General features: G+C 40.4%; 1 protein-coding gene across 2 annotated transcripts in view; it reads left to right on the top strand.

Moving 5' to 3' along the window:
• Positions 1-14,327, top strand: part of Plcb4 (phospholipase C beta 4) — a 363,836-nt gene that overhangs the window by 171,077 nt on the left and 178,432 nt on the right. Inside the window, exon 1 of one of the 2 annotated variants that reach the window (XM_038331032.1) lies at positions 10,063-10,141. The exons of the other annotated variant lie outside the window; for it this stretch is intronic. The gene's annotated coding sequence lies outside the window, so the exon portion shown is untranslated. Of the gene's footprint in view, positions 1-10,062; positions 10,142-14,327 lie in introns of those variants that run through there. 2 annotated transcript variants of the gene reach the window in all.

Raw genomic sequence — 14,327 nt, 5'->3', positions numbered from 1 at the left:
CAACACTCGGCTCTAGCTGACCCACAGTGGCTCATTAACGATCTTGTGATGCTCTTAGTATCATCCTTCCAGCAAGTATATCTGGAGTAAAAGATGTCTGGAGTAAAATTGCTCTAGAACAGTTGTCTGGTGCCATGACTGCTGTTATTTTCCTATGAGGCTGGCTCACTGAGAACAGAGTTGATTTCTCCAACTTGTGTCTTCTCCATCATCTGCCCTCGTACTTTGAAGGTGTGGTCACTTTGGTATCTGCTGTGTGAGAGTACATAAGTTAGAAAGGTGAAATAGCTCTATTGCCTTGTCTTGTCATCTGATCCAATGTATTCATTTGACCGAATCTGACCTCTGTTAGGTGAATTGATTCCTTTGAGCTGAGAGAGTGGTTAACATTTTTGTCCATGGAGTCATTGATTTCTGGGGAAATCTGTAGATCCTCCTTAGAATAATAGTTATGAATGCATAAAATAAAAATAGAATTACCAAGGAAATTATCTTGTAAACCAGCCACAAAAATGTTATAAATTGTGATAGATTAGTATTTCTGCATCTTTAGATTCATGCATTAAACACTTTAATATGTAGCAGTTATCTCATTCAGCTCCTAGCATTTCAAAGTAGTGCCACAAGGCACTACAAGAGCCATAGTGTAGCACAGACATATCTGTGGTTTCTGCGGATGACAGAATCACAGGTTCCTTTAGAACTATTGTGGTCTGTTGTCAGTGCCCTCAGTTGCAAAGAGTCCTAGACTTTAAAGCCAGATTGGTTCAAAGATGTAATTTTACTCCCATTAGTTCATTCATAGGTCACCTGAGTTCTCTAAATCCCAGACAGAGTGTTCCTGCAGAGCCTAATTAGAAATAACGCTTGGATAAGTCACATCTGGAGGTCCTGAGAAGGCGGGTGACCAGTTTCCCACTCCTACTTCCAGGCCTGGACTCATTGTCATGGACTTATGTAAAATAGGAAGCAGCTTGTAATGGCATCCTCTAGTTCCTGCTAATAAAATTTGTACAAAAACACTATGGCTAACTCTGTATTAGTCAGCTTTCTGTCACGGTAACCTGAGCCAATCCACTTGTGAAGAGAAATGAATTATCTTGGCTCATGACTTTATAGAGGTTTCGGTCTGGGAGTGGCTGACACTATTGTTTATGGGACATGCTAACCTCATGAGTAGAAATCAAAAAAGCAAAAGTGGAGAAGATGAAGGGCTGGGATCCCACTGTCCCCTTTGACCTTTGTTGAGCTCCACTTTTTTGAGTTCTGCCACCTTCCAGTAGGCTTGGGCTCAGGACTGAGCTTTGTCTTATTATTGATTTTTTTTTCATTTATTTTACATTCTGACATCAGTTTCCCCTTCATCCTTTCATCCTAATTCCTCACCCCACCTCCCCTTCGCCTCCCCACTCTACACACTCCTCCTGTGTTTCTGTTCTTAAGGGGCAGGCCTCCCATGAACATTAACAAAGCGTGACATATCAAGTTGAGGTCGGACTAATAAGGAATAGGTTTCCAGAAGCCAGCCAAAGTGTTAGTGTCAGCCTTGCTCCCACTGCTGGGAGTACCGCAAGCAGACCAAGCTACACAACTGCCATGCATATGTGGAGGGTCTAGATTGGCCCCATGCAGACGCCCTGTGTGTCAGTCCAGACTCTGTGCTCTCCTATGATTTCAGGTTAGTTGTTTCTGTAGGCTCCCTTGTGATGACCTTGACCCCATCCCCCACCCCAGGCTCAGAAAATTTCTTCTCCTTCTTTTTTTAGCAGGATACCTGGAGCTCAGCACAGTGCTTGCCTGTGGATCTCTGCATTTGTTTCTATCAGTTACTGGATGAAACTCTCTGATGATAATTAGGGTAGTCACCAATCTGATTGGTGGAGATTGATTGACAGGAGATGGCCAGTTCAGGCACTCACTCCACTATTGCTAGGAGTCTTAGCTGGGGTCATCCTGGGAATTTCCCTGGCACCAGGCTTCTGCCTAACCCTGAAATGCCTCCCCATTAAGACATCTCTCCCCTCCATCTCACCTGACTGCTCATGTTCCCACGCTCATCCTTATCTTAGTTTACCCAGGAGATCTCTTCTATTTCCCTTTCCCAGGGGAATCCACGAACCTCTCGTTAGGCCCTCCTTGTTACCTATGTTCTCTGGGGCCGTGGATTGTAGCCTGGTTATCCTTTACTTTACATGCACATCCTTTTAGGAGCTTTTACCATGTGGCCTGTAGACAGTGTTTCAGGTCCAGACTATTCGATTTCCTTGGCTTTTGCTTTATTACAAGGAGACACTGTTGATCCCTGTGTTGTGTAAATCACTGCTCCACAGCACAGAATTAATGTGCTGGCTCTTGAGAAACTGTGTCTCTCGTGCTTCAGCTCTGCTAATTATGAAAATGAGAGGAATGTCTGCTGGACGTCCGCATTGTGTATTTCGAGCCATCACTGCAATTCTGTGTGCTTCTGTACACTCACAGTCTGAGAGAGCTCTGTGATACAGTCATCTGATGATATGACCTGTGAGAAGAAAGAATTTTTGTACTCAATTCTGTAACCACCGATCCTGTGAAATATATATTTATATATAATATATATATATATTATATACACAAATATACTGATTAAAGCACATGTGAAATGCATAAACTTGAACCCTGCCAACATTCATGTGGTTGACGTGCACTTTTCATCTTCCAAGCTATCTAAGTCCTCTTGACTCTGAGGCTCTTTTATTTGGTTGAAATGAATATCAAATTTGTTTATATTTTAATGTACCAGATTAACAGGAGTAGATTCTTGATGTGGGAAAAAGGAATAGTTTGTGAGATTGGAATAGATGCTGTGGTCGGTTAGGCACATGGAGTAGTCCATTGATGATTAATCTTGGCACCTCTCACGTAAACACAAATCATTTGCTTTTTATTGCAATTCTCTTGGCAAGTTAGAATTTGTGTTATTTGGCTTTGTATTTTGTATACCAAATAGAAGAATTTACTCCAACCTCGTGAACGTTCTAACCCTGAAATGGACTTCTAATAGGTATATTTCAGAACCACTAATAGGTATATTTACGTTTTTACTTAACACAAAATTTGAAGGTTGAATGTCTTATTTTAATTGCAAGTCCATACTAAAATCAATGACCCTGGCTTTTACATCCCCATAGTGGTAAAATGCTTGTCAAAGCTCTATGCATTATGTCTTCTGCTGGCTACGGAATTCCTTTAAATACGGGATAGGAAGAGGTAGCTGGGTAGAACACTTTTCTTGTGTGACTCTTACTTTTTCTTTATGTGTGATTTATTAATTAAATTGTTTGTTTGCTCAGAAAGATTGCTTTCAGGTTTCTCTTTAGCTCCTACAAGCTACGTCTTGGTTGCCTATCTACCGGGTAGGTCATACTGGCATAAGGTGATCAATGGCTACAGCAGTGGCCTGGCCACACTTAGTCTCTGGTAGTACTCACTAAATGCAGCAGGTTAGCTAGATAGGCCTTTCGGTTCGTATTAGCTACATCTTAAAAAGATGAAAAGGAAAATAGTAAAACTCAATCTCAATAGTGCTTTGCCCAAAGTATTTCATTCTAAAATCATTTTAACATTTAAACCATGTGCAAGTATCCTCAATAAGATGTGTTATAGACTTGATTTGACTTTGAGTTAGCAGAATCAGGTCTATCTAAGCTGACACCAAATGCCCCATTTAGCAGATATACTGGCTTGAATTTAGCCCTCAGAAGAGTCACAGGAGAAATGGGGTTCATAAACATAAACAGCTCCATATGTCACTAAACTGAAAGACTTCTAATACTCTATCCATGCTAGCTTCTAAGGAGTAAGTCCTCAACGATGGTTATTTTATGTGTCAGCTTGATTGGGCTAAGGGGTGCCAGGCAGCTGGTTAACATGGTTTCTGATGACGTCTTGTGGGCACTTCCTAAAAGAAGATAGATGAATGTTGGTCATGCTCCCTACTATGAGCAGAAATCACTGTCTAATCCAGTGATTCTCAATTTGACGGCCGCAACCCTAAAAAAAAAAAATCGGAAAACACAGATATTTACATTACAATTCATAACAGTAGCAAAATTACTGTTATGAAGTAGCAATGAAAATAATTTTATGATTGGGGTCACCACAGGAGGAACTGTATTAAAGGATCACAGCGTTAGGAAGGTCAAGAACCACTGACCTAATCCAATGTAAGTCTGTTTGAATGACAGGATGGCAGAAGCATGCACACCCTGCCAGAGCCAGTGTAGCCACTCTGTCCTTGTGCGCTAGCATTGCTGCTTCTCAATTCTTTGAACTTGGATGGAGACATAGATACTGCTTCTGGGTCTCAGGCTATCCACTCTCCTTCATTTCAACTCCAAGGCTGTGGGGTGTGGGGCTTCCCAGCGCCTATGATTATGTTAGTCAGTCTCTCAAAGTAGCTTTTTCAGAAAAAGCTGTCCATTCAATTGATTTTCTGTCTGGGGAAGGCAGATTGACATAGCATATAGGTTTGAGACCCACCAGCCTTGCCTATCCTCATCCCTTGGCTCACATTGGGACACAATGCCCACCAGGCAATGTTGTGGGAAATACTCTTGAATAAGTAGCCAGCAGTGGCCATTTCCAGAGAGCAGGTTTCTGGCTGGGTGTTCTGCACCTTAGAGTTGCAAATCCTGTCCTGATTCCACCTACTCCATCCTTGCCCCAGTATCCCAGAGTTTCCTTCCCATCTCTACCATGTGGCTGACTGGTGTATCCTGCTGAGCTTCCCTAACCTGGAAGCCATCTGTGCCACCAGCCAGCTCCTTCTTGGTCCTCATTCCTAGTGTGGCTGCTGTGGAAAACATACCCCTCCTGTGTTGCCTTGCTATTCCCTGACACAGGGCTATGACACAATGCTTTTCCTTACACAGGCTGGCTGCCTCAGGTACTCCTAGCTCTGCCGTTGCTTTTCTAGTCATATTTTGCTTCTTCCTTGATGCTAAGGTCACGTGAACCTAGGCCTGCTATCTGCCCATTTAAAGCATCTCTGGCTCTTAGAGGCAGAGCTTAGATGTGATTTTTGACCATAAATGGGTGTGTGGTAAGCTGCCCATGTGCATGTCTCTGGGTCCCTGGGGACGAAGAACATGCACATAGCTTCGGACACAGACTTGCAGATTGACACACTTCTTTGGCAAGCCCAACCTGCTGGGCTTCTCTTCAGAGGAGGGAGCTTTAGAAAGACATAGTGAAAAGGATAATTACATTCCTGTTAGGAATTCCCAGTGGAGGCTTTTTGGTGTAAACATAGTCATAGTCGAGCAGAAAAGCAATCATGTCCTTGAACTTAAGAACATAGGGACTGAGTACCAGTCTCGGTTTCTAACCTGGGTTCGGTAAAAACCCAGCTCTTATCACATTCCCAGCCCGTGAAATAACATGGGCTTGGGTGAAGATCTCTGTGAAATGCGGTGTAATTAGTGATGTAACTGTAGACCAGTCTTCGTTTATTTCAATTGGACTTAAATCTTAAGAAAAACTATTACCACTATTCAGGTCTATATCTTTTATTTTAAACTGTGCTTTAAAAGCTTCTGAAGACCAAGCACTAGCAGGAATAGTTTCCCAGCTTATATTTGGCAGTGAGGTTAGGATTTTCACTCTTTAGATCCTAACATAAATATGTCTCATATTAGACAATAGAATTTTTGAAACTTAAGTGTCATGTAAGACTTAAAATATCTTTTCAAACTAAGCTTAGTGTACACAGACACACTCCCAGCACTCAGGAAGCAGAAGCAGGAGGAATGTTACAAGTTTGAAGCCAGCCCAGTCTACACAGTTTCAGGTCAACCAGGAGTACATTGTAAGACCCTGCCTCAAAAGAAAATACCTAACACGAAAACATAGAAATCTTGCATAATATTTTAACAGCAGCACAAGTGAACATGATAAATTCCTTATAGGTTATCTGGAGGTTCATTGAGAGAAACCCAGTACCCAGTCAGCGATGCCCACAAATGGGTTCAAATGATTCAAACTGTGTGTGGGTTGGCAGACAGAAGATGGATATGCTAACCCAGCGTCAGGAGAGGTGAGATGAGATCATTCCTGCTGGTCACGTGGTGAGATTTTCTCCAGTGGGCCTCTGTTTCATTTCTTATCACTGTCAGTCGAAGGACATTTTAGGCATTCTGAATTTTCATACATTAGAGAACTTGCCAGATGCTGAACTGTGCGTGGCCAATCAGAGCAGCCTTAAGAAAGTCTTCTCCCCCCACCTCCACAGCTTCATAGCATCATTTTCTTTGTTCATAATTTTGAAGACATTGAAACATGGAAAACTTAGTTTTTTTCCCCTGTTTGGCATAACTACAAGAGCAAGATAATGTTTAAACTAATAGAAGGTTATATATAGAACTTATCTACTCGGTGTGAATAGCCCTAGGTTTTGTTCCATAAATAGTTATGTATTTAAAAATCAACATTATTTTTCTGTAAGTGGCCAGTTAATATATATAGCTCACTGTCTTTGTTGCAACATCTCAGCTCTGTCACTGTCACCAAAGCAGCCCTAGACAATCTGCTAATGACGGTGCTATTGAGTTCCAGTTAAACATTCCTTACAAAAGCACATCATATACCTGGTACTGACCAGTTGGTCCATCCCTGGACTACAGAGCGGCGCACATATCTGTGAGGACCATCACTTAATTTCAATGTTAGCATAATATTAACTTTCTACATTTGAAAACATGCCAGACCACTAGGTTTTGTTGTTGTTGTTGTTGAGGTTCTGGACTCATTTTTTAAAAAAGATTTATTTATTTATTTATTATGTTTTCAATGTTCTGCATGTGTGTATACTTGCATGCCAGAAGAGGGCACCAGATCTCATTATACATGGTTGTGAGCCACCACGTGATTGCTGGGAATTGAACTCAGAACCTCTGGAAGAGCAGCCATCTTTCTGAGCCATCCTCCAGTCCCTGAACTCATTTTTAAGATTAAAACAAATAGTATCGTAAAAGACAATGTCATTTCTGCCATGGTCAGTTATTGAAGTTCCTGTATATCACTTGGGGCACATCGAGGTTCTAGTATCGTTAGGGCACTCATCAGAGGGAGCCCTGAGCCACGGTGTTTAGCACAATGTTTCACATTTATTCTTGCATCTGGGTCAAAGGTAGGTCATGCAGAACTGGGGTAAGAGCCAGGTGAACCTAAGGAACCCACACTCTTTATAGATTCATTCTCTAACCTTCTTACCTGGACTTTAGCCTCATGATCAGGATGGACTCGCCATCTTTAGGTATCACAAGTATATTCCCAGCAGGAAGAAATAGAAGCAGGGAGAATTATATCGTATTAGAAAATTCGAGAGTCTTTCATATCTCAGCAATCTTTGCGTTGGATTAAACAGGGTCACCATTGTGAGAAAGCTTTAGGAAGCACAGAATTTTAGTTGAGATCATCGTTATCACTCTCCAGAATGAGGAGTGAGAATGTTGGGTAGGCACACTGCACACCATCTGCTGAGGCATCTGTTCTTGTTTTGGTGGCCTTTATATTTTATTACAGATATTTAACATTGTATCATCATCTCCCCTGAGTAACATATCTTTTTAGCCATCCCAGCGCTAGCAGCTTGTTTTCCTGAATTGGAAAATTAAATAACATTATTCATATTTTTATGTAAATTTTGTCTAATACACATGTATAATTACTCGAGAATGATTTTCTTCAGAAATCCATTTTCCTAAGGATTCAACTTTGGGACTTTGATTAGATGTGACTCTTAGTATTTAGTTAGCAAAGTTAGTTAGCAAGGTTAGGGAGAAAGCAAAGTTGAAATCAATGGAACACTGTCCACATGCTGAGCTTCATAACCAAGTCTTTTCTCCTTGGGGATGGCTGCGCGTGGGAGGAGAATTGAACTCAGTACCAAAAGAAAGTTACCCCTGCAGCTTTGTTATAATATGGGTCTGATGTGAGCTTGCCTGAAAGACAATTAAACAGGCACTTGGAGCCCATTTTAGATATCGCTCCTGCGTCTTGAAATTCTTGTCGTTGCTCTGAGAAAATAGTTATTCTCCTTCTGGTGGCAGACACCCTTCACTCGCTGTTTGTCAGAGCCTTCCCATTAGGAAGGATGAGGTAGCTAAATAGTCTTAAGTGTGCCTGTGTCTTGATATGGTGTCCTAAAGTGGCAGATGTGGGACTGAGTGCCTTCACTTGCTTTGTGGACTTGGGATAAATTTGTCGAGCTGCTTCTGTAATATGGAGTTAATCCTAGAATCTGTTTCAATGTTGCTGTTATGATGAAGTATAACCATGACTCTTTCTTTATAGGTCAGGTAAATCCTTACCTAAAGTTATGTATATGAGACCTTTGAATGTCATATTTTTTAAGTGTCAGTAAGAACACCCACTCTTTTTTAACTCAAAGGTTTCTAGGGGTATTGAGCAGTTGGTTTTAAATGTCCACTGATACAGCCTTCAGCCCCCTTGAAAGAGAATCTTCCTGCTAGAACTGTACTGTGTGAAAGGAGCAGTGTATTAGGGGAAGGAAAATGAAAGAGGAGGAGAAGGCAGGGCCCCTTCATGGTGAACTAATAAAGAGGTGTAAATACAAGGCTCCAGACCAGTGGTTCTCAGCCTTCCTAATGCCGTGACCCCTAAATACAGTTCCTTGTGTTGTAATGTCCCCCCAACCATAAAGCCATTTTCATTACTCCTTCATAACTGTGATTTTGCTATTGTTATAATCCTAATGTAAATATCTGGTATGCAGATGGTCTTAGGTGACCCCTGTTAAAGGATCATTTGACCCCCAAAGGGGTCACAACCCATGGATTAAAAACAGCTGCTCTAGTTTTTGTTGAAAACATAGTTTTGACAAAAAAAAGATACTTGGCAAATTGGGGAGCAGAAAAAGAGGCAGTGTATAGCATAGAGTCAAAGATAGTTCCTAAATTCACAAATCAAGAATGAAGAATTTGGGGCTGGAGAGATGGCTCAGCAGTTAAGAGCATTGCCTGCTCTTCCAAAGGTCCCGAGTTCAATTCCCAGCAACCACATGGTGGCTCGCAACCATCTGTAATGAGGTCTGGTGCCCTCTTCTGGCCTGCAGGCATACGTGTAGACAGAATATTGTATACATAATAAATAAATATTTTTAAAAAAAGAATGAAGAATTTTAGTATATTTTCTAGAAGTAACTTTCCAACAAAGCAACCATGAGCCATATTTGTTTACTGAGCCACTGAAATGTGGTGGGCAAATTGACATATGCACTAAGTGTGAAATATGTACCATCTTCTAGACAGCATGAGGAAAGCAGTATAAAATACCAGACTTTTATAATGGTTGCACACTGTACTGTATTATACTACTTTGGATATATTTCGATAAATAATATGTGTTACTAACATCAATTTTTACTGTTACCATTCTCTTTTCTCTCACTTCTTTCCTCTTTCTCCTCTGTGTGTGTGTGTGTGTGTGTGTGTGTGTGTGTGTGTGTTACGGATCGCACTCAGGCCTTGTGTATACTGAGGAGATGTTGTGTATTCATCTGTGACGTCCTGATTGTTTTCAGTGTGACTACCAAAAGATTTTGAGTTCAACTTGTGTCTCATATTATACTTCTGTTCAATAACCTTGATCTGACTGTACAGAGGCATGCAAGAGGGATTAGGATCAGAAGTGCTCTGTGTTCACCACTGCAGAGGTGGCCTGGGGCATAGTGGGAATAGATTTTACTGTTCATTTTACTTCTTTTAGAAACTGTTTTTATTTAATGAAACAATATCTGTAGGTAATGAGAGGACATATACAACAACAAGACAACAGATGCCTCGAATCACCCCTAAATGAAGAAACAGAGAAAACACCATTGACTTTGAAGGCATCTTCTAACTACCCATAGGTTAATGGGCTGTGATAGTTTTAATGGTAAAAATAATATTCTTTAAAGAAAGTTTTTAAAGTGTATTATAAGGTTTTCTTTCTGTGTCTGTGTGGTGTCTGTGTCTGTGTGTGCCGTGTGATTGAGAGTACCTATTGAGGCCAGAAGAAGGTACCAGTTCTGCCACTGGATGGAGTTTCAGTGATTGTGTGCTGCCCTACCTGGGTGCTGAGAACCAAACTCTGATCTTCTGTAAGTACCATCATCTATCTATCTATATCCTAAAGAGAGTTTCAAAGTAAAAGGCATTGCATGTTGTGTTTATAATTTGCAAAATGTGGCAGTATGAATTTAGAGTGTGTATGTGATTTATGTGTCCTGAACATGCAAACTGCAGATAAACATATGTAACATATATCTTGATGCCATTTTGAATTTTATAGAGCATATGTTTATACATCTTTACACTTTATGTATACATGGCTATATAATCATTCTCATATCTTATAGGAATTATACCTGCACATATGGGCACATGTGTATACAATAGCTAGTTAAGTTAGCAGCATCTTGGAACTCAGTCTGCAAAGCTACAGTGAATCAGTTCATATTCTTGTTTCAGAGATGTTCAGAGAAAGATAATCATTATATAATTTGGATCTTTATTTGTCTAGTTTTTATCATTTTTGTGTTTTACAAATAAAAATTCCTACAGGAGATAAAAATAAGTTGAAAGATATGTTCAAACAGTTGAATTTTCTTAGAACAGAACACACTGCCTTAGAAGGAAGAAAGAAACACTTTTTATTTTTAGAAGTAAAAAGAGGATAAATTGCATGAGAAACATAAAGCCATCACCCTCCTCTCTCCAAATTATTTACTGGACAGGTAAGTCTTGTCCCTTTTGGGCCAGCCCTAAAATTAGTTCTTTACCTGGTCCTTGGAGCCCAGGCAGGCGTCCACCCCTGTGCTCCACTGCAGCAGTTTCTGAGCACTGAAGCAAATCAAACCCATGTAAAAAAAATTGTGCTTCAGGCAGGACAGGAAGAACAGAGGAGATCCATGAGTCATTTTATTGACTTAGTATAGGATGTGCAGCTCTGTTGGAGATGTTTACCTCACTGGTCACCTCTATGCAGTGTGTTACAAAGCATGTAGCAAACTCAAAACTACAAGAAAGAAATCAAATGCTTACCTACTTCTGACATCTCTGAGTAAGTACTGATGATATTTTGTTGTATTTATTCTTAGTATGTCTAGATATATGTGTATAACCATTTTCAAAGCTGAGAAAGCATAGTATGTGTATTTATCCTGATTTTCCCAATAAACATTATATTGTGGATGCTTTTTTACTTGAATGTTCTTCATATGTTTACTTGACTTTTAACTAGATAGTTTTGTAGTGATCAATTAAACAATCAAAGAGTTTAAATTGGAAGTGAATAGAACTCCTGGTTAGAATTGAATACATGTACTCCTATACTTGCTTCTGATTGTATAATTGATCCTGTAAGTAAAAGATAATAAAATGATTACCCTGTCATGATCAATAGCAATTTCCCAAGCTATTGATATTAGGAGAATGGCATTGCCTATGGCTATGCAACATATGAAAGCCACATCTTTAATGAGAGGACCATTCGTGCACCTCTGTACCCACTACAGGTGAAAAGACAGAGCTGTCCTATGAAGGAGGCAGAAGGCTGCTGTCTCTTCTTGGTAAGCTTGTTTACCTTTAATGAATCATTTGGCCTAAGCCAGCATTATATCTAGGTGAATTCCACCTATGAGTGTCTCACCGCATCATAAAAAACGAAGTGATATGGAGACAGTTCTAGAAATTGAGTGTTCATGTTTGTATCTTTTGTAGTCACATGAATGAATATAAGAGGGGAAGGGATACTTTACTTAGGATGTGGAAATCCTGGAGCAAATGCCTTCTGAGGAGAACCATTAAACATTTGGAATTTGAAGACTGGAGGAATTTCCAGAGACTATAAGAAGAGAATGATGAAACAAGATGCATTCCCAGTATGCTGGCCATCCCTAAACAGGATCATTCACTCCCTAGGGGTGGGAAGTTCTACTCACAAGCTCTTCCTCCATAGCATCTCAGGGATCCCTGGATCTGAGAGCCGGAGAAGGAAGACTTTTATGACAGAGCATGTAGGAACTCTTAACAGAAGTCGGTGGTGTAAGGGGCCACCTTTCACCTTTCACCTTCCACCCTCTCCAGAAGCTGCGACTTCACAGGAAATGGCATTTACTTCATGCAAACTCTCCCATACAACCCAGTTTGCACCTAAATCTTACTCGTTCCTTGGGGAACACGCACTGGATACCTTCTGCACAAGGCATTTTCAGCCCTGAGTTGGTGATCCTTGTCCTTGTGGAGTGCTTCCCCTTTGAAACCTGTTGTCACACAGTGTGTCCAAAATGTTCTGCTTATGTGAGCATCTGAGAAGGTAGGCAAAGGGGTTGAATTTGCTCGCAGATCAATCCGGGAGATGTCACAATGCAGTCTGCTCCGTCCCTAGGCATCCCAAAATGAGGTTTATTCCTAAGACTGCAGGCTATGTTTGCCAAGCCTCATGGGAAATTTCTTCTTTAAACAAGTCTACAGTACTTATTTGAAATTTAACTAATTAGTTACACGCTAACGGAGAAGGAATGATACATGATTTAAAGCATCATGTACTAGATAAACTCTGAATTTGCTGACAGTTGACTAGTAAATGAAGGGTTTTATGTTTTGTTTTCATGAGATGTGACCTCCCAGAGCTGGGAATAGAGTGTTCTTGGCTTGGGAGTAGACAGAGTATCCATACCTGACTGGTAAGAATGAAAAAGTTCAATCCTGAGCCTTTCCTGAGACTCCCAGAAGGATTGTTTCTGGAGCTAAGGGTGCTACTACTGTTATGTATATGACCCTGAAGCTATCCCTGTAAAAGATACCTTGCTAAATTGACTTGAGTCATCATTTCAAGATAAGAGTGGGTAAATCAAAGAGCCGTGTCCATGGAATGTTTCTGACTCATGGATTATTTTACTGTTGGGGACGAAGGCATGGGGCATTTTAAAGTACATTTATCTTAGTAGAGATAGATGAAAGCAAGAAAAGAGACCACTCTTGGTGTTTCCAGCAGAGAGGATTTAATATAAGGATTGGGATGCTTTCTAAATGGCCAGAAATGACAAAGAGCAACAGTGAGATCACTCTTGGGCTTTTGAATTCATGACATTCGGTTGTTGTTACTGATCCACTCTTACAGTTTGATTGTCTACAGTGGCATCAGAAGGAAGATGGCTCACAGTTTAGTGTTAAGCTTTGTGGCCCCTCTAACTGAGGAAGATTGAAACAGAGGTTTTAGGAGACAAGGCATTGTCCATAGGCCAGTTATAGAAAGTGTGTTCTCCTGAAAGATTCTTCAGCTTCTGTTCAAGATAAACCACCCATCTATGGCAGCTTAATGCCCTGTTAAGATCTGATGGGTGTTAATCAGTCGATCACATTTTTCCCTTTAGAGATTCATTTTTAAATGTGCAGATAGCTGTGCTCATATTTTCATGTCAGTTACATGTGTTTTGACTAGTGTGTTGTGTCCTCCAGCATCTGCTGCTCTTAGGACACAGAGCAGATCACCACGGCCAAGCATTCCCATAATCTACTCCTGTGTTCACTACTTCCTGGGAAGCACAGCTCCGGTCTTTATCATCCTTGGCTTTGTTTTCCCCAGACTGTCATATAAAGGGAATTACACAGTGCACATCAAGTCAGACTTAGTGGAGTGCATTTGAGTTTAATCTGTGTTGTTAAACATATCAGTATCCCATGTCTTCCTAATGAATGCTGTTCTCATTTGTTTGTATATAGCATTTACGACTTGTATTCTTCGTCTTTGTTTAAAAATCTCTATTTTCATTTTATTTTTTATCTTTGGAAGTCCCAGGACTTGGCACACGATAAATAAGTCCTCCTCTGCTGAGCAGCACATCAGCTCTTGCAGATATGTTTTAATTAATTCAAGTGTTAGGAACTCTGCTTCGTCTCCTACTCATAATATTTTTTAAATAAAGAAATATGAATGTCCTCTATTACCTGGGTGATTCAAAGTTTGTGTTCTTTACTCATGGTTAATAAGGTTTTTAGCCTGATTATTATTATATACTTGGATTAGAGCCAAATAATTGGACACATCTCAAGAAATAGGACTCTTTCCACTCTAGCATTGAGACTCTGTGTGGTGAGAACATAGCAAGTGGCCATCTTTAGCCTTTAAGATGTTTCCAAATGATGCAAATAATTTTCTGTTGAATCATTGTTTGGTTCCAGACTAGAGTTGAATAGCCAATGAAAGCCAACCAGATTCCCATTGAAATATAAAATAGAATCCTTGTACTCTGTTCACAGAGAGTTTTTCCTCTGCAGATTTTG

This window comes from Arvicola amphibius, chromosome 5 (assembly GCF_903992535.2).
Source record: "Arvicola amphibius chromosome 5, mArvAmp1.2, whole genome shotgun sequence".
Lineage (NCBI taxonomy): Eukaryota > Metazoa > Chordata > Mammalia > Rodentia > Cricetidae > Arvicola > Arvicola amphibius.
Note: the sequence above shows the minus strand (reverse complement) of the source record. Positions and strands in the feature narration are given on the sequence as shown.